Below are 22,376 nucleotides of genomic sequence, written 5' to 3'. Positions count from 1 at the left end.
TCACTGCAGATGTTCATTCCCTCTCCCTGGGACCTGTCAGATGCTTGCAGCCATTACTCACAGCATTCACGTGCTGTCAGGCAAGAAGCCCCATCTCCCAGCAGGACCATCCACAATGGACCAACCGTGTCCAAGCATTCACTCATGTGACCTACCCTGACCACTTTATATGGTCCGTAGCCACATCCAGAGTCACATGGCTATGACCTCATCACAGGTCCTTCACACTCACATAGTCTTTTACGACCAGCGTTTTCAGACACACCCCTTGGTGGATTTGTAGGTAGCTGGTTCCGCCCATCTCTCTGAAGACTTCACTAAGACATTGACACGGAACCTCAGCAGTATCACTGCTGATCAACACATACACAAGTCTTCATCTCAAGGCCACCCACCTTGAGATACATTACGATAACTCAGCATCCTACTCCTATCAGGACACTGGAAATACTTATACGCCTGTCCTTAACCACCCACACAGCGCCCCCTAGCGGACACAGTGGTCACTACACCCCTATATATATATATATTTATATATATTCACTTACCTAATATATGTGAATATATATAAATATCGTGCTGAAATCTAATCTCCCGATATCTTGATGTCGAGATCTGTCGACCGCACGGGAAGCCACGGAACTGCAGGAGGCTCTGGCCTTTCACGAAATGTTGGCAGAGCCCCCCTCAGCACTGTAGACCCCAGCAGCACCACCGGAGACCCGGGCAGCAGCGTCGGACACCCCAGCGGCACCGCCGGGCACTCCAGCAGCACCACGGAGGACACCCGCAGCACTGGACACCTGCAGCACCAGACACCTACCCTGGCGCATTGCACATCTGACACCACCACATCCCAGTCTGCTGCCCACAGCATCACCCCACTCTTGCCTCCTCCAGCATCAACCCTGGAACCCCGCTTCACCGCAGCCACCAACCCAGATAAGCAATAAGACACATGGATTAAAAGAAGCACCACCAATTTATTAAAAAAATTACTATTTTTCTCCTCAAACTTTGGTGTTCGTCTCATAATCCTAAAAATACGGTATATATATATATATATATATATATATATAAACACTTATATTTGTTTTGTGTGTGTAAACATTATATTTGAATAATAAAGAAAACTTGGCACTCAACTTCTAGAATATTTTTTGGATTTTTTTAATGCAGCCAGAAAATAATATAGACGTTTTGGCCTCACTGGCCTTAATCAGTAACAGACTGCAGTATAGTAGTTAATTGCATTCAGTGCGATAATAGAAGTGACACCATTGTCACTTTAAATGAGCCTGGTCATGCACTAGGCACTGGGCATGGAGCTTGTATCAAATAGTACCTGGGATCAGGGCCATATTTGCCACTAGGCACCCGTGGGCACGTGCCTATGGCGGGACGATGCGGGGGGGCGGCACCTGGGCAAAGTATTTTTCATAATAGAATCATAGAAATGTAGAGTTGGAAGGGACCTCCTGGGCCATCTGGTCCAACGCCCTGCTCAAAGCAGAATTCGCTAAATCATCCCAGACAGATATCTGTCCAGCCTCTGTTTGAAGACTTCTATTGAAGGAGAACTCACCACCTCTCGTGGCAGCCTGTTCCACTCATTGATCACTCTAAATATCAAAAAGTTTTTTCTGATATCTAATCTGTGTCTCCTTCCATTCAGTTTCATCCCATTGCTTCTAGTCTTTCCTTGTGCAAATGAGAATAAAGATGATCCTTCTGCAATGTGACAGCCCTTGAGATATTTTTAGACAGTTATTAAGTCGCCTCTCAGTCTTCTCTTTTGCAGGCTAAACATTCCCAAATCCTGCAACCTTTTCTCATAAGACAGGGTTGAAGTCCGGGTCGGATCCTCCCCTCTTCTCCCCTCCCCTCCCCACTCCTCCCCTCCTGTCTTGAAGACATCATACTCATCTCCTCGGCTCCAGCGGTGCCTGCAGCTCCAATGGTCTCTGGCGCCGGCATTCTTCCTGTGTGTGTGTGAGCGGTCACGTGATACCGCTCATTACAGTAATGAATATGGACGCCACTTTTGGAAGTGCATTGAGCAGCAAGGTGGTGTGCTGGTAAAAGGGGAAAAAAAGAAAACTCTTTTATATCTTCTGCCTGAGCGAGTGTGAATGAGCTGAGTGTGACCTGAGCGTAAGTGCGTGACTTGAGATTCAGTGACTTTTGATTCAGGGAGTTTCCAAGGGAGGTATTACTGAATTGCTGTTATATTATATTAATACTTTTTATTTATTTTTGCTTATCTTATTGTCTGGTGCAATCCCATTAGGATGTGCTCCACTATTGCCAATGCCATCCAGTGCACGTCTTGCCGCATGTATGAAATCCTTGAACAGCCGGTCGAGGGTGCATACTGCTGTGCGAGATGTGAGCACATTGTGCATTTGGAAGCCCAGATACTTGATCTAAATGTGCAGCTGGCAACACTGAGATCCATAGACAATATGGAAAGGAGTCTTCAGCTCACTGAGCAGACGCTCAATGGGATAGATGAGGGGGGATGCTAGGTTGGAGCTGCAGGACAATGAAGCAGCTAGCTGGGTGACAGTTAGAAGGCAGGGTAGAGGGAAGAGCACCAGGGAGGCTAGTCCTGATCTGGCACACCCCAATAAGTTTGCTAAGTTGGCAGATGAGGGGAGTGTTAGTGCAGGAGTAGCACTGCTGCAGCAAGGCATGTCCTCTGAAAGCTGGAGGAGTGTCTGCTTCAGTAAGGGGGGAAATAGGAGAGCAGAGCAGGCCAGACAGGTTCTGGTAGTGGGAGGCTCAATTATTAGGGGAACAGATAGGGCAATCTGTCACAAAGACAGGGATCGTCGAACGGTGTGCTGCCTACCTGGCGCTCGAGTCCGACACATCGCTGATCAGGTTGACAGATTACTGGTGCACATTGGCACAAATGACAAAGGTAGAGGTAGGTGGAAGGTCCTTAAAGATGATTTCAGGGAAATAGGCTGCAAGCTTAAAGCAAGGACCTCCAAGGTGGTATTTTTGGAAATACTTCCTGTACCACGTGCCACGCCAGAGAGGCAACGGGAGATTAGGGAGGTTAATAAGTGGCTCAGTAATTGGTGTAGGAAGGAGGGGTTTGGGTTCCTGCATAACTGGGCCGACTTCTCAGTCGGCTACAGGTTCTACGCTAGGGACGGGCTGCACCTCAATGGGGAGGGTGTGGCTGTGCTGGGGAAGAAAATGGCTAGAAGGTTGGAGGAGTTTTTAAACTAGGGACGGGGGGAGGGTATTCCTTTTATAGGAGGGGAAGACAGTGCAGATAGAGACTTGGTGCAAATAATGACATTGGGGGTGGGGGTGGCATTGAGGGGTGGGGTTAGAACAGTTAATAATTTAAGAAAGAATAGAGGTACAGAGAGATACATAAAGTGCATGTATACTAATGCCAGAAGCCTCGCCAACAAAATGGAGGAATTGGAGTTAATGTTGTTGGAACATAATTATGACATGGTGGGGATATCTGAGACATGGCTGGACGAGAGCCACGACTGGGCGGTTAATTTACAGGGCTATAGTCTGTTCAGAGATGACCGAACAAATAAGCGAGGGGGAGGTGTGTGTTTATATGTAAAATCATCCTTAAAACCCATCCTTCGTGATAATATATATGAATCTAATGAAAATGTAGAGTCCCTGTGGGTAGAGATAAGGGGAGGGGGGAAAAATAATAAATTACTGATAGGGGCTTGTTATAAGTCTCCAAAAATAATGGAAGCAACAGAGAATATCCTCATAAAGCAAATAGATGAAGCTGCGACTCAAGGAGAAGTCATTATTATGGGGGACTTCAACTACCCTGAAATACATTGGGGAACAGAAACCTGCAGTTCCAGCAAAGGTAATAGGTTTTTGACAACTATGAGAGACAATTACCTTTCACAACTGGTTCAGGACCCAACAAAAGGGGGGACACTGCTAGACCTAATATTAACCAACAGGCTAGACCGCATATCAAATGTAAGGGTTGAGGGTCACTTGGGTAATAATGATCACAAATTAATAAGTTTTCATGTATCCTTTAATAAGATGTGTAGTAGAGGGGTTACAAGGACACTAAACTTCAGGAAGGCAAATTTCCAACGGATGAGAGATGATCTTGGTGCAATTAACTGGGACGATATCCTGAGACATAAAATACACAAAGAAAATGGGAGACGTTAATTAGCATCCTGAATAGGACCTGTGCACAATATATACCGTATGGGAATAAACATGCCAGAAATAGGAGGAAACCACTAAGGCTAAATAGAGCTGTAAGGGGTGCAATAAGAGATAAAAATAAAGCATTTAGAGAATTAAAGCAAGTAGGTAGTGATGAGGCATTAAATAAATACAGAAAATTATATAAATTCTGTAAAAAGCAAATCAAAACAGCAAAGATTGAGACAGAGAGACTCATTGCCAGAGAAAGTAAAAATAATCCCAAAATATTCTTTAACTACATAAATAGTAAGAAACTAAAAATGATAGAGTTGGCCCCCTTAAAAATAGTCTGGGTGAAATGGTGGATGAGGAAGAGGAAAAAGCCAATATGCTAAATGACTTTTTTTCAACAGTATTTACACAAGAAAATCCCATGACGGATAACATGATCAGGGATAAAAATTCTCCGTTAAATGTCACCTGCTTAACTCAGCAGGAAGTACGGCGGCATCTAAAAATCACTAAAATTGACAAATCCCTGGGCCCGGATGGGATACACCCCCGAGTACTGCAGGAATTAAGCACAGTCATAGATAGACCATTATTTTTAATCTTTAAAGATTCCATAATAACAGGGTCTGTACCACAGGACTGGCGTATAGCAAATGTGGTGCCAATATTCAAAAAGGGGACAAAAACTGAACTTGGAAATTATAGGCCAGTAAGTTTAACCTCAACTGTGAGTAAAATCCTGGAGGGTTTTCTTAGAGATACTATACGGAGTATCTGGAAAAGAATAACCTTATGACCCAATATCAACATGGGTTTACAAGGGACCGTTCCTGTCAGACTAATCTGATTAGCTTTTATGAAGAGGTAAGTTCCGGACTGGACCAAGGGAATGCAGTGGATGTGGTGTACATGGACTTTTCAAAATCTTTTGATACGGTGCCACACAAAAGGTTGATACATAAAATGAGAACAATGGGGATAGGGGAAAATATGAGTAGGTGGGTTAAGAGCTGGCTCAGGGATAGGAAACAAAGGGTGGTTATTAATGGAGCACACTCGGGCTGGGTCACGGTTAGCAGTGGGGTACCAAAGGAGTCAGTTTTGGGCCTGCTTCTTTTTAACATATTTATTAATGACCTTGTAGGGGGCATAAAGAGTAGAATTTCAATATTTGTAGATGACACTAAACTCTGCAGGGTAATCAATACAGAGGAGGACAATTTATATTACAGGAGGATTTATGTAAACTTGAAGCTTGGGCTGATAAATGGCAAATGAGCTTTAATGGGGATAAATGTAAGATCATGCACTTGGGTAGAATGAACAAGATGTATAATTATGTGCTTAATTGTAAAACACTGGGCAAAACAGTCACTGAAAAAGACCTGGGTGTATGGGTGGACGACAAACTCACATTTAGCGGCCAGTGTCAGGCAGCTGCTGCAAAGGCAAATAAAATAATGGGATGCATTAAAAGAGGCATAGATGCTCATGAGTAGAACATAATTTTACCTCTATGTAAGTCACTAGTGCGACCACACTTAGAATACTGTGTACAGTTCTGGTCTCTGGTATATAAGAAAGACATAGCTGAACTGGAGCGGGTGCAGAGAAGAGCGACCAAGATTATTAGGGAACTAGGGGGTCTGCAACACCAAGACAGGTTATTACACTTGGGGTTATTTAGTTTGGAGAATCGAAGGCTTAGGGGTGATCTTATTACAATGTATAAATATATGCGGGGACAATACCAAGACCTTTCTAATGATCTTTTTACTCTTAGACCTGTGACGGGGACAAGGGGGCATCCTCTACGTCTGGAGGAAAGAAGGTTTAAGCATACTCACAGACGCAGATTCTTTACTGTAAGAGCAGTGAGACTATGGAGCTCTCTGCCATATGATGTTGTAATGAGTGATTCCCTACTAAAATTTAAGAAGGGACTGGATGCCTTTCTTGAAAAGTATAATATTACAGGGTATATACACTAGTTTCCTTAATATTGCGTCGATCCAGGGAGCTAGTCTGATTGCCGTATGTGGAGTCGGGAAGGAATTTTTTTCCCCAATGAGAAGCTTACTGTTTGCCAAATGGGTTTTTTTTGCCTTCCTCTGGATCAACATATTAGGGCAAGTTAGGATAGGATATGGGTTGAACTAGATGGACTTAAAGTCTCCCTTCAACCTTAATAACTATGTTACTATATTACTCCTCTCCCATAGGTGTAGCATCCATATTCATGACCTTAATGAGCGGTATCACGTGACCGCTCACACACACAGGAAGAATGCCAGCACCTGGAGCGGAAAACGTGATAGATGCAGGGACCGCGCGAGGTGAGCCCGGCCATGCATACAGGGAGGGGGAGATGAGTATGAGCCCGGGGGGATGAGTATGAGCCAGGGGGAGATGAGTATGAGCTCAGAGTGGGGAGATGAGTATGATTGGGGGAGATGAGTATGAGCCCAGAGGGGAGGGAGGGGGGAGATGAATATGAGCAGGGGGATGAGTATGAGCCCGGGGGGAGATGACTATGAGCTCAGGGGAAAGATGTGTTTGCGTGGGGGGATGGGAGATGAGAATGAGTGTGGGGGGATGAGTATGAGCCTGGAGGGAGATGAGCATGAGCGGGGGGATGAGTATGAGCCTGGGGGGAGATGAGTATGAGCCCAGCGGGAAGGGAGGGGGGAGATGACAATGAGCCCAGCGGGGAGGGGGGGAAATGAGAATGAGCCCAGCAGGGAGGGAGGGGGGAGATGAGAATGAGCCCAATGGGAAGGGAGGGAGGGGGGAGATGAGAATGAGCCCAGCAGGGAGGGGGAGATGAGAAGGAGCCCAGCGGGAGGGAGGGGGGAGATGAGAATGAGCCCAGCGGGGAGGGAGGGGGGAGATGGGTGCACTGAGGAGATGGCTGCACTGGGGAAACGGGTGCACTGAGGAGATGGCTGCACTAGGGAGATGGGTGCACTGAGGAGATGGGTGCACTGGGGAAAGGGTGCACTGAGAAGATGGCTGCACTGGGGAAACGAGTGCACTGATAAGATGGCTGCACTAGGTAAAAGGGTGCACTGAGAAGATGGCTGCACTAGGGAGATGGGTGCACTGAGGAGATGGCTGCAATAGGGAGATGACTGCACTAGGGACATGGGTGCACTAGGGAGATGGCTGCACTGAGGAGATGGCTGCACTAGGGAGATGGGTGCACTGGAGAGATGGCTACACTGGAGAGATAGGTGCACTGAGGAGATGGGTGCACTAGGGAAATGGGGGCACTGAGGAGATGTGTGCACTGGGGAGATGGGTGCACTGGGGAGATGGGTGCACTGGGGAGACGGGTGCACTGGGGAGATGGGTGCACTGTGGAGATGGCTCCACTGTGGAGACGGCTGCTCTGTGGAGACGGCTGCACTGTGGAGATGGGTGCACTAGGGAGATGGGTGCACTGGAGAGATGGCTACACTGGAGAGATAGGTGCACTGAGGAGATGGGTGCACTAGGGAAATGGGGGCACTGAGGAGATGTGTGCACTGGGGAGATGGGTGCACTGGGGAGATGGGTGCACTGGGGAGACGGGTGCACTGGGGAGATGGGTGCACTGTGGAGATGGCTCCACTGTGGAGACGGCTGCTCTGTGGAGATGGCTGCACTGTGGAGACGGGTGCACTGTGGAGACCGGTGCACTGTGGAGACGGGTGCACTGGGGAGACGGGTGCACAGGGGAGACAGGTACACTGAGGCGATGGCTGCATAAGGGAGATGGGTACACTGAGGAGATGGTTGCACTAGGGAGATGGCTGCACTAGGGAGATGGCTGCACTAGGGAGATGGCTGCACTGAGGAGATGGCTGCACTGGGGAGATGCCTGCACTGGGGAGATGGCTGCATTGAGGAGATGGCTGCATTGAGGAGATGGCTGCATTGAGGAGATGGCTGCACTGAGGACATGGCTGTGCTGAGGAGATGGGTGCGCTGGGGAGATGGGTGCACTGAGGAGATGGGTGTACTGAGGAGATGGGTGCACTGAGGAGATGGCTGCACTTGGGAGATGGGTGCACTGAGGAGAATGCTGCACTAGGGAGATGGGTGCACTGAGGAGATGGGTGCACTGAGGAGATGGGTGAACTGAGGAGATGGCTGCACTGGGGAGATGGCTGCTCTGAGGAGATGGCTGCACTAGGAGATCAGTACACTGAGGAGATGGCTGCACTGGGGAGATGGCTGCACTAGGGAGAAGGCTGCACTGAGGAGAAGGCTGCACTGAGGAGATGGGTGCACTGAGGAGATGGGTGCACTGAGGAGATGGGTGCACTGAGGAGATGGCTGCACTGGGTAGATGGCTGCACTGGGTAGATGGCTGCACTGGGTAGATGGCTGCACTGGGGAGATGGCTGCACTGGGGAGATGGCTGCACTGGGGAGATTGGTAGGGAAAAAGGCTACTTTCACATCAGCGATTTTTGCCAAAGTGTCTGCATTAGTCGTACTCACCAATGGGGGAGGCAGCAGTAAAAGTGCCTAGGGCAGCATAATCTCTAAATACAGCCCTGCCTGGGATACTGCGTCGCTGATGTCTGCACACCGGCACTTCTATTTTCGCACTGATTGCGATTAACTACTATACTGCAGTCTGTTACTGAAGAAGGCCAGTGAGGCTAAAACGTCTATATTATTTTCTGGCTGTATTAAAAAAAATCCAAAAAAATATTCTAGAAGTTGAGTGCCAAATTTTCTTTATTATTCTTGTATGGTGTGGGGCCCTACTTGAGCACCTTCTGAAGTTGGCATACAGTGCTTTTCTTTTAAACATTATATTTGAACATGGTATGTAATGATATTATGATCTTCAATGGAGAATGAAAAAAGAAGAGGTTGGACAAGGAAATGACATCATAATTCTTTTTTTTTAAATAGTATATCTTTATTTAGCCTACAAAAATGCATACCAATCTGCAAGAAAATCCGCAGCAAAAACACATCAAAACTGTGCGAAAATTCAACTGCGTTTTCTGCCAAGAGAGGCTGAAACCTAACAGAAATTTGCACAAGCAAATCTGCAATGTGCACACATAGCCAAGCAGGAGGGCTGGGGAGGCAGGAAAATTGCTGAAATGGATGGAAACAGAGGTCAAATGAAATGGGAATGATGTGGATGGATTTACTTTTGATTTGGGTAGATTTACCCCTGTGCATACTGTGGCCTGTCCTAATTAGACAGAGTCTTATTGAGCGCTCAAGGAAGGAAAGACGCCAGACTTGGTTGGCAGCAATACCTCCCAGCAAAACTCTGGAAGTTTATTGAATATACTTGGTTTTATCAGTTGTACAGAAAGGAGTGGTTACTCATTAACATAAAGGCTTTACTTCTTAGCTAATTGGTCAGTTTTAATGTATAAACATATATGGGCGTCGACCTAAGGTGACTTAAGCATCAGATGATATACTGCTCTTTGTCTTCCAATGTCAGCAATGTTCTGATATCGGCAGGCACATCTGGCCTAAACTTCCTCTTTCTATGTCTGGGACAAATATCACAAGATAATGCTATCATAAGATACCATCTGCTCCCCAGACTCTCTCATGGGGGGGGCAGTAGGTCATTTCCACCAACTAGTTACAAGTTTCAAACTGTGAATATGTATCTGTGTGCAGTATATATCAGTTTATAGCAGTATATAGCCTATATAAGAGTACATGAGTATATAGCCTATAGCAGGCAAGTGAGATCTATATGAAATACATATATATTTCCATAACAGGAACAGCATCGGTAAGATGCCAGGACACATCTCTGACTCCCAGATAGCTGCTGTGAAAAATATTGCTAGAGTACTACGCAGCTTTTACATACTGAATACTGACATGTACATAAGGAAAAATTAAAATGAGAAAAAAATGCCTCCTCCTCCACCCCTTAATACCCGGGCCGTCTCTCCCTGTATTTCCCCCCGTAGAGGGGAAAATAAAACTGCACCCCCCTGTAGTCACTGGTAAATGTAGTTTTAACATTTTACTGTCTTATCTGGGCATGTGGTGTGTGTGACATGGTGAGACACATCCTGTTTAATTTGAGAAGGGACTCAAACTCACAAAGCCTATGTGGGCAAATGCAAGAACTACCAAAAATTAGAAGAGAGACTCGAATGCACCCTATTTTAAACATGTATGAGGGCCTTATACACATTCTTTTAAATTGTTAGTTAAAGGGACTCCTAGGCTGCAAAAATTAGAGAGAGGGACTGCAACATGGCTTTGGAATTACCATGTATGGTAGGCAATTTGTATATGTTTATTAGCTGTCTAACAGTAGCACAAACTGCTGGGTGGGGACTCAAGCATGGTGCTCGAGTTCACGTGATATTCGATCGAGTAATCAGCCTGCTCAAGCACCCCGATGATCGGTCGAGAATGAGAAGTGGTGAACCCGCTCATTAATCACTAATAGAGAGAAAAATAGGCATTGGCTTAATTGATTTATTTAAATTTTCAGATTTATTGGTCTAGTTTTACTAGTCAGTAATGTATCATACTTCCGAACAGTTTTTATGTTGTCTGAAAAATATATTTCATTTTCATAGATTTCCTTCACATTCACCCCATCAATATCAATTTCTCAGCAGCTAGTTAATACATTCAGACACTAATTATCTCTATACAAGTTTGGAAATCTGAAACCTAATTTACAGTTAATGATTTTTTTGGGAAAGATCTAAAAATCAAGCAGATTTTTGAAGGAACTAATTTCCATTGCAGTTGCTTTCCTTCCAAGTGAAATTGAAATGAAATGATCTGGAAGCCCTTAGGATTCCCAATTTATCTTGATATGCCCGACATGTCCTTTAACTAAGAGAATTATGAATGTAATGTATGTCAATTTTTTTTAAATATATTTTCACAAACCAACACTTGCTAAAGACTTTACAGTGAATTATAGAAAAAGAATATTGAGAGCTTAATGTGATTTTCTATAAATTATTTGAAAAAGTAACATTCTGCTGAATTTTATATTCCTGTTCAATCTCTTCCTACTTTCAGTTTCCAAGAATGCACTATGAACAAAAAACAGGTTAATTAATATGTTTGGACATTATCCCCTTCACCCCCCAGCCTGTTTTCACCTTCCTGACCATCTGAACTTTTAAAATTCTGACCAGTGTCACTTTATCAGGTAATAATACTGGAACAGTTCAACATGTACCCGTAATTCTGAGGTTGTTTATTTATGAAAATATCAAAAATTTTACAAAAAATATTAAACTTTTTCAATTTTTAATCTTTGAATGTTTTTACTCTTAAACCAGACAATATTGTCACAAAATATAGATAATAATTTAACACATGTCTACTTTACATCAACATCAGTATTGAAAAATATTTTTTTTGTCACAAAGTTAGAAGGATTATAAGTTTTTCAGTATTTTTCATTTTTCGAACAAAATTAACAAAACCAATTGTTTTAGAGACCACAGCATATTTAAAGGGACTTTGAGGGGGCTATGTGACAGAAAATACCCTAAAATGACACCATTTAAAAAACTGCATTCCCCAAAGTCCTCAGAAGTTTCAAGAAGTTTTTTTAATCCTTTAGGTGCATTGCAGGAACTGAAGCAATGTGGAAGGAAATATTAACATTTAAATTTTTCCACAAAAATGTTGGTTTTGCTCCAAGTTTTCATTTTTACAAGGATAACATGATAAAATGGACCATACAATTTGTTGTGCAATTTCTCATGAGTACAGTGATACCCCAATATGTGGTGGAAACTGTTTGGGCTGTTTGTACTGTTTGGGTTCACCGCAGGCCTCGGCAAGGAAGGAGCATCATTTGATTCCAAAATTGACTTGAATAGGTAGCAGACACCATGTAGCATTTGCAATGCCCCTGATGGGCCTAAATAGAAGTAACTCCCTACATCATGTGACCCCCATTTTGGAAACGTCACCCCTCAAGAAATTTATTTAGAGGTGTGGTGAGCACCTTGGTCCCACAGGTTTTTTACAGATTATAATGTTGAGCTTTAAAAATGAAAAAAAAAAAACAACATAAAAATACTGTCACGGTTCCATGCCTCAGGGTGTCTGGGATGCAGTTAATGACAGCTAGGCTGTCCAGTCTGGTACATGGGGGTGCTGAAGATTTCAGTACAGCATGGCCAACTAATCTGGTTCAGGGGTGTGCTGAGTTGTCAGTGTGCTGATTGACAGCTCGACTAGCCAATCTGTGACTGGGAAGCATCGGCTGTCTCCAAGTGTTCACTATCCCGGATAATTGCCTTTCCTACTTAATTGAGCAGCTTCTCCCAGACCACTGCCAGATGTGCATTCACAAAGTGAGGTTTGAGCTTCCCTGTGCCTTGAGTTCTGTATACTTGATCTGTTGCCTTACCATGGACTTCGTTCTGACCATCCGCCTGTTTAACCCCTTCTGCTCAATCCGTTATTCTCCCAGTACTCTGACCTCGGAATGTTACCTGACTATGCTTTTGTCTCTTCCTTCTGTTTATGACGTACCATCTTGGCTTCTGACCTTGGACTCCTTGACCACTCTGACTAATGGCTTGACTGTGAGAAGTGACTAGCATCGCAAATGCATTTTTCCTACAAAAATTATGCTTCAGCCCAAAATTTTTCAATTTTACAAGATTCACAGAAGAAGATGGACCATATAATTTTTTGTGCATTTTTTCCTGAGAAAAAAGATATTCCATATATGGTGGAAAACTATGTTTTGGGCACACGGCAAGGCTCTGCAGGGAAGGAGCACCAATTGAATTCTGGAGTGAAATTTTAGCTGGAAAAGATTGCATAAAACCCCTCAGATGACACCATATTGGTAACTACATCTCTTGAGCAATTAATCTAGGGGTATAATGAGCAATTTTAACTCAGGTGATTTACAGAATTGATAACTCTGGGCTGAGTACATGAAAGATTAAAAAAAATTTCCACTAAAATGTTGCCTTGGTCCCATGTTTTTTATTTTCAAAAGGGATAATAGGTGAAAATGAACAGTAAAGTTTCTACTAAGCACACCAATACCCCACAAGTGGTCAAAAACTACTTTTGAGACACACTGCAAAGCTGAAAAGGGTAGAAATGCTGTATTGGAATTCAGATTTTGCTAGAATGCTCTGTCATGCTGGAAGAGCTCCTTACAAGCCAGAAAACCAGACCCCCCAGGGAATGGCACCACTTTACAGATTACACCACTTAATGAATTCATCTAGAGGTGCATTGAGCATATTAACCCCTTTCCGACATCGGGCGTATATTTATGCCGATGTCGTACTCCTTCCCTTTGATGTGGGATCTGGCGGTGAGCCCACATCTTTACCGGGACATGTCAGATGTTTTGAACAGCTGACATGTGCCCACAATAGCCATGAATCCTAGCGAGTAAATTTCACTACTCCCCTCGCAATATTTGGATCTCCCGCCCGGCATGTGTTAGCCAATCACAGTAAAGCCGGCACTGTCTTTGTTGTGGCATTACTGTGATTGGCTGGCCACGCAGTGTCATAGTCATAGCCTATGAGTCTTTTTTTTTATTTTGTTTTAAATATATAAGGCTATAAATCTATAGATATGTCTATGGATAAATCTATAGAAATATCTCTGGATATATCTATGGCTATATCTATGGCTATAACTATGGATATATCTACGGATATATCCCTAGATACCCACAACATATCATTGGAGTTCACTTTACTGCAGCACTGCTGCGTGAGAAAATTCCCATGCTGTAGGTCAACTCCTGTGACCTACCAGCAGTGTGATACAGTTCGGAGGGTTATCTCCGTCACTGTATAGCTGGAGTCCCTGGAGAGCAGTCGCATCAGCTGATGTGGCAGCTCTCCACGGGAGATCGACGTGGGACCCTCTTTATTAATGGATTACGGCAAATGTTAGGGCAAGTTAGGATAGGATATGGGTTGAACTAGATGGACTTATTATTTGCAGGAGATGAAGGCTTTGGGGAATTAGGTGTGCGAGGTGAGTATGTACTCTATGTTTTGCGTTGTATGTTATGTGTATGTACTGTATGTTATATGTTGTGTGTTCCGTATGTCTTTTTTTTACATTCACCACATTAGCCGGATGATGGGAATACTACTTTCCCATCATCCGCTAATGCTGTCACTGTAGCGGGCATAGCCGGATGGGACAAGTTGTCCCATCGGACAATGCCTGCACAGCCAGCAGAGCCCACACAGCCCCGCAAAGCCCCCTCACAGGCAGCACAGGCCCTACACAGCCCTGCACAACCTCGCACAGCCTGGCACAGGCCCCACACAACCTGGCAGAGGCCGACACAGGCATCGCAAGCCCCGCACTGTCTGGCACAGGCCCCACACAGCCCATTACAGGTCCCGCACAGGCCCTGCACAGCCCAGCACAGGCCCCGTACAACCCGACACAGCCGGCACAGCCCGACACAGGCCCCACACAACCTGGCACTGGCCCTGCACAGCCTGGTATGGCCCGGCATAGGTCCTGCATGGACCGGGACAGCCTGGCACAGGCCCCGCACAGGCCGGCACAAAATTGCACACACACACAGCCTCACAGACCCCCCGCACACATTCTCCGCCCACACACATTTTCTGCCCATTACTCGCATTTCCCACAGACTTACATTGGACTCGCTGTTTGTTATGAACACCTGAGTATTAGGAGCTACTCGGAACAAGTACAGCGAGTCTTAGTATTTTACTACTCGTTCATCCCTAGTCAAAATGCCAGAATTACTTTTTTTGGTTGCCATGACATTGTATTAAAATGAAATAACTCTTGATCAAAAGATCACATCTGCACCAAAATGGCATAATTAAAAATGTCATCCCGGCACACAAAAAATAAGCCATCACCCAACCTGATATCACAAAAAATGGAGATGCTACGGGTATTGGAAAATGGCACATTTTTTTTTTTAAGTTTGGAGTTTTTTTCACCACTTAGATAAAAAAGATAGATACCAAAGTCCTCATCAATAATAATTACCCCATACTTATGGGTTAACACTTCTTTGACATAGAATTTTACACAATTATTTTTGTATACCCCAATATATATTTCGGGAACAAAAACAAAAAAATGAAGTGACTTGAAAAAAAAAATTTTTTTTCAAAATATTGAGTTTTTATTGATCAGTACAAAATATTTACTTAGAATTTTTACAGAAATATTAGGCGCAGTAAAAAATGAAGGCTGGAAAAAATCTACCAAATGATAGTAAAATCACGCCCCCACGACCCCCAAAATATATATTGGGGTATACAAAAGTAATTGTGTAAAATTATATAAAAAAAGTACCTAGATATGTTTGGTGTCTATGAAATCGTAATGACTTGGAGAATCATAATGGCAGGTCAGTTTTAGCATTTAGTGAACCTAGCAAAAAAGCCAAACAAAAAACAAGTGTGGGAATGCACTTTTTTTTCCAATTTCACCACACTTGGAATTTTATTTCCTATTTTATAGTACATGACAGGGTAAAACCAATGGCGTTGTTCAAAAGTGCAACTCGTCCCATAAAAAATAAGCCATCACATGGCCATATTGACGGAAAAATAAAAAAGTTATGGCTTTGGGAAGGAGGGGAGCGAAAAACAAAAATGCAAAACTGTAAAAAGCTTCGGGGGTAAAGATTACATGTGCATCACAGATTTTTAAGCTATTGGGCAATGTGTTAAGGCCCCGTTACACATAACAATGTCCCAGCGATCCCACCAAAGATCCAACATGGATGGGATCGCTGGGACATCGTTAGGCTGATTGCTGGTGAGCTGTCACATAGACAGCCCCTCCAGCGATCAGGACCAGAGAGCAAGCTGGTTTCCAAAGTAAACAGCGGGTATCTAAGAGCCGCACAGCTCTTAGATACCCGCTGTTTACATTGGAAACCAGCATCCAGTGTCGTTGATCGCTGGTCTCTCGCTACCACACGCAGCGATGCGCGCTGGGCAGCGGTAGACCAACGATCAAAAAACGGCCCAGGACAATGGAGCGCGATCAGCGATACCCGGCAGGGGGGCCAGTTGCTGATCCATGTCACACACAGCGATATCGCTGGCGCGATCACTGTGGCCTCACAAAATCGCTATGTGTGATGAGGCCTTTAGGCATCGGGATTTTCCCATTGTGCTGGCTGGATCCCAAGCATTATCTGGTCCTGCTGCTACAATTGCTGCTTAGCAAATACGTCGGTCCCAGAGTCTTGCTCAGTCGCATGGTATACATTTGGCTACTGCTGGCTCTCCTGCCAAATCTATGGTAATCAGTGATATACAGGTGCAGCCTTGCACTCTGGAGTCTAAGTCCAGGGATCAACTAACTGAGCATGTCCGTGATGTGGCCTCTTTTCATTGGTGGTCAGAGATTAGCTGCTCTGGTGATGTGGCAGCTTCGGATTGGCTGGCGGGCGATGCCTCAGCCAACTGGGCGTGAGGGCTTTGGATGGACCCTAGCGTTTAAAAGGCTCTCAGCGGCACACACGGGTGCGCTAGTGTCATTTACATTTGGTGTGTTTGGGTAGATACTCTACCACTCTGTCCGCACGTTTGTGTGTCTGTCTTTGCTTGAGCCTGTACACTTTGGCAGGCAGGTTGCATACTTATGCGGTTTCATACCCATGGCTCTCCACCTGAGTCTCTAGTCTGCTACATGCTTTAGGTACCTGCCAGGCATGGGATCAGTAGTGTCAGAACTGGGGTAACTAGCCGCATGGCTTAGCATCTGTTTGGTTCTTCTGTGCAGTTAGCACAGTCCAGTTACAGAGCAAGCTCAACCCTTAGGCTATACTTCTCAATGAAGGCGACAGGGTATCAGACCTAGCATCATGAGAGTTCTTTCTATTCGCTCAGCATCTGTTTCATTCCTGTGTGCAGTTAGCACAGTTTAGTTGGAGAGCAAGCCTAATCCACGTGCTAATGTCCCTGTGACGTGAGCAGAGTTTTAGCACTTAGCACACTTAGTGCAGTACCTCTCGCTGAAGTTACTGATCTTGGTACTCGGTGCTCCAATCACACTGTGTGGCGTTAATACATTGTGTTAAGATGACGCTTGCTGTTTTGTTCAGTCATTATTCACACTAGCAGCAGGGTTCTTCTCTGAACGGCGGACCCCGGATTGCAATTGCACTTTATTTTATATTTTATTTAGTACACTCTGCCAACCCTAAGGCCTCTTTCACACATCCGGTTTTAGTAATCCGGCACGATGCGGCGAAATTTTTCATAACCGGATCCAGCACCGGATCCGATTTTGTCCCATAAGCTTTCATGGTCGCCGCATCGTGCCGGATGGTTATGCGTCGTGTCCGGTTGCTGCCGGACACGGCAAAAATTAGCCGTCCGGCATCTGCAAAAAACGTTCTCTGCAACGTTTTTTGTCAGCGCCGGACCGGCTTTTTCCACAGCGCATGCCCGGACTCTGTGAATGTTAACCCCACAAGTGCCCGGCGAGAGAGAGAGAGATCTCGCTCTGTCACCTGGACACTTGTGAGAGATCTCTCTCGCCGGGCACTTGTGGGGTTAACACTCACAGTGTCTGGGTGAGAGAGAGATCTCTCTCTGTGGAGTTAACACCACAAGTGCCCGGCAAGCGAGAGAGATTCTCTCGCCTGGACACTAAGTGTTAACCCCCCATGTCTCTCTCTCCACCCCCTCTCCTCTCCCCTCCCCTCACCTCTCCTCTGTCTTCTCTCCTCCCCTCCCCTCACCTCCCTTTCAGCAGCTGTCTCTCAGCGGCTGCCTCTGTCCACCTCCTCCTGCGCCTCCTTTAAATCATGTCTGAGCCGTATGTCTCGCCGCATACACATCCGGTGTCATGGCTGCAGGCCGGATCCGGCGGCCCGGCTTTTCGCCGCACACCGCCGGACCCCACACACCGGATGTGTGAAAGTAGCCTAACACAATAAAGAAAGAATAATTACATTTTTGCCACTAAAATGTTGTTTTACCAAAAGTTTTTAATTTTTATAAGGGCTAATAGGAAAAAATGGATCAAATAGTTTGCTGTGCAAAATCTCATCAGTGCGCCAATACTCAACATGTAGTCAGAAAAAAATTCTCAGACACAGTGGCTATGTCACAAGGTAAGGAGTGTCATATTGTGCGGATTTTGCTGTTTTAGTTTGTGGGTGCCATGACCCACTGGAAGGGCCCCTGAACTGCCAGAACAGCGAACTCTCCTAATAAGTGACCCTATTTTACAAGCTACACCTGTCAATGAATTCATTTAAGTGTGCAGTGATCATTTGACACCACGGGTGTATCACAGAAATTTGTAGTATTGAGCAGTGAAGAAAAAAATAATTACATTCTTACCCACAAATAAATGTTTTAGACCCAGATTTTACATTTTTCCCAAGGGAAAATGGGTAACAATGACACAAAAATGTTTCACACAATTTATGCTGAATGTGGCAATACTCCATGTGTGGCTGTACAGTACTGATTAGTCAAACAGCATGACTGGAGGGTGTAGTGTTATTTGACTTTTGGAGAATAAACAATTATAGAATAGTTTGCAGACTCCATATACAGAGCCTCTGAGTGCCAGAAGAGCAGAATCACACCTCAAGTGATTCCATTTTGGAAATTACATTTCTCTGGGAATTTAATGGTGTAATTACGATTTTGACTTCATGTGTGTTTTCCAGAAACAAGCAGCAGTGGATGTTTCCAAGTGAAAATGTGAAATCTGTCATTGTAGTGCCCAGTACATTATAGTGATTACAGATGAGCAAACCTTTCAAAGTTTGGTTCAGACCTCAGTTCGCTGAACAGTTCGCCAAATGGTTCGTCAAACATACCCGAACCCCATTAGATTCAATGAGATTCAAAATGAAATGGATTGAAAACACATTAAGTGGTGAAAAAAGCTTCCCAGAAGCTAAAATTAGGGGCAGACACCAGGAAAAGTGGTATGAACTGACCTACAGTTGAAAATTGCAAATGGTACCGCAGCAGTCAGCCATGGGTCATGCATGAAGACTTTTGGTCTCGCCCAGCATTTACAGCTTGAAATTGAAGTTTCAAATAAAATGAGATGTGTAATGGACCATTGTAAACCTGCTGTGCTGGGAGCCCTGATACCTCATGCAACATCTTAAATGTATTTTTTTTAGCAGCCACACTCAGGTAGCACAAATATCAGTTTGGTATACCACAAAAGTTACAAAAATGTAAGGATAATAACACAGCTAGTTGACTGAAAGTGAATCCAGGCTTGTTGGTCTGGGAACCCTACTGCTATAGGCAACACACATGAACGAAATCCAACTTGAAGTACAAATATTTACCAAAAATATTGACACACACCACTAAAGTGTCATCAGTTTCACAGAGTAGAAATATTACAATTGTGCAGTTTTTTGAAAACTTTAGTTACTGTATGGTCTAATTGACTCTCTTTCTTTGGCATCCGCTCATTATTATTTATTGTTATAGCACCATTTATGTGAAAAAGGTATGCACAATAAAAACAATAAAAATAGGTCAACAGAGATAGGGATACCATTATTAATGATTAAATATGTTTAGAAATCATTTTCCTTTGTGATACCTACATATAGGACTGTAAAGTGGGCTGATTGTTAAATTGATTATAAACCAAGAGAGAAGAAAAAATGATCAAACAGTCCAAATGGTGAAAAAAATATATAAACACTTTATTGTCATTTTATAATACGAACAGACTTGAAGGGGGAGAAGGGAAAAGGTAAATATGTGCAGTATAAAGTGCAGGAAGCACAGTGCAAGCTGGTGGTCAACCAGTCATATTTAGAGATGAGCGACTTTTCCTTTTTTCAGGTCGAGTCGGGTTTCATGAAATTATGCTCCATATATAATGGGCCCCATTTCTAATCATCCATTGTATAATGGGCCCCATAAATGCTGCTCCAGTGTCTGATGTCCCCCATTTGGAATGCTCCAGTATATGATGGGCCAAATGGATGATGCTCCAGTGTATGATGGGCCCCATATATCATTCTCCAGTGTATATTGCTCCCCAAAAAATGCTCCCAACATTTAAAAAATTAAATACCTCTCCTCGCTGGGCACTGCTCTACTCTGGACTCCTCAGCATTGCCATTTTAAAGCTCTCTGCACTTGTACTGTTTCGGCAGAGGGCATACAGACGAGATGTCATCGTGCTCTGTAACCTGAATGTCACTGTCAGGAAAGGCGGAAGATGTCACAGCGGTGGAGCAGGGAGAGGTAAGTATTGCAAGTGCTGTGGCCCTGAGCAAGCATGGGGGCCCACTTGTGGGCAACGGCACTGGCACAGGGCCCCTCATAGTATGACGGTATGTCTGACGGTGCGTGGGCCCTCCCACCGGCAGAGACACTTTTGTGTACTATGAGGGGCCCTGTGCCACTGCCGTCGCCCACGAGTAGGACCCTTCCACCTGCTCAGGGAACCGGCACTTTCATCTGCACCTTCCTCTGTGTCACCGTGTAAGGTGGTAAAGTATGCGGCAAGGGGCACCTGAGTTTCATCAGTGTCACATTCTGGCTCTGTAGAGTGCGAGGGGAATGTAGTGCTGTGGGTCAATGTACCAGCAGAATCATCTAGCAGTGGCTGTGCATCAGTGCAATCCATCTCCGATTCATGTTGGACTGGGGAATTCAGAATTTCACTTGATCACACAGGCATGGCCTGTGAAAAGAGCTCCATGGAGTAATCTGAAGTGTGGGCTGCCGCATCCTTCAATTTTAGCGGGGGTAAAGGAGACAAGGAAAGGGGTGGTTCCTGACCAGAAGCCTGCACTGAAGACTCTGTGCTTGCAGTTTTTGTAACTTCAGAAAACGAGGCAATAGAGCTGGAGGCTGTTTCGGCAATGTAAGCCAAAACCTGTTCCTGATGCTCTGGCTTTGTGCTTTTGGCAATACCAGCAGATGCACCACCACCACCATCAGTACCAGCTGCCCCCCCCTCACCCACGTCCACGGCCTCTTACACCATACGTAATAATTTTTGTGAAAATGGACTAAAAATACCAGCATATATATGTTACTGATTCAGAAGCAGACAGCTCTATACAGTCTAGGGATAATTGCAAATCTCTGTATATATTTCATGAGACAGACACAGATGGTCACAGGCTCAGTATGGATTAGACAATAATATAAAAATTAGCAAAAGGGTACAGTATCAATAGATACAAGGTATATATAGTATAGTTTAAACATACTAAATCTCCGTATACATTTCAGGAGGCAAACACAGATGCTCTCAGGCCCAGTATGGATCCAACAACAATATAGAAAGTTGAGAAAGGGTACTATGGCACCCCTGAGGGTACGGTCGCCACAGAGGTACTGCACCTCATCCAAAGGTGTGGTATCCCACCCTCAGGTAAAGAGGGATCACCACTTAGGACTCCTAACCCTGAACTCAACACACACACTAGTTAGTCAGTGCTTTCTGGGTGTACCCAGCGGGAGGATGGCCTCATCCCAGACTGACTAGGAAAGGGTGTTGGGGGTTAGTGTGGAAGGTAGTTACAGTGCGAGGAGCTTAGGTAGTGGAGTGATTGTGGGCATCCAATCAGAGAGAGCAAGCTGACAGTTGATAGGTGGAGCTAGTCTCTTTCTAGAGAGTTGCCAGTTGGTAACAGGACAGAGTAAGAGCAGGATTGCTGTAAGAGGGTTGAGGGTCAGAGAAGAGAGAAAAATCTCGTCCAAGCTCCTAGACTGGAAGGAAGGGGTCCTTGGGGCATGGCAAGTGCAATAAGCCACCTGTGAAGCCTGTTTCTGGAGAAGGAAGGACCAGGCCTCATTGGGGAAGGTGGCTCCTGAAGGTAGTGGAGAAATACAGGGCTCAGCTAGAAAGACGGAGGCTGAGGTAACTTTAAGTGCCTCAGTCGCATCCGCATTCAATACTCAAAAAGGCAGCAGTTGGAATAAAGGACCCTGGAGCCTGACCCACGCCGCCCGGTGTGATCCGTGGCTGCTGGCTTGGGATACTGTTTGCGAAGGCGCACAGCAGGAAGGAAGGGAGAGATCAGTGGAGAGACACGGCCTAGAAAGGATACACAAGGAGGAGTCTTGAAAAGGTGTTCCTGATCTACCTTGGAGTTTGCTGGACTCCTCCTTCGGATGACACAGTACCAATCGGGTCATCCTGTGCACAAAACTTTAGAGGAAAAACTCAGAAACTGCACCCAACTGTGTCCTTGGTGGC

The sequence above is a fragment of the Dendrobates tinctorius genome, unplaced genomic scaffold (genome assembly GCF_039654945.1).
Source record: "Dendrobates tinctorius isolate UK_male_01 unplaced genomic scaffold, ASM3965494v1 ptg000044l, whole genome shotgun sequence".
Lineage (NCBI taxonomy): Eukaryota > Metazoa > Chordata > Amphibia > Anura > Dendrobatidae > Dendrobates > Dendrobates tinctorius.
Note: the sequence above shows the minus strand (reverse complement) of the source record.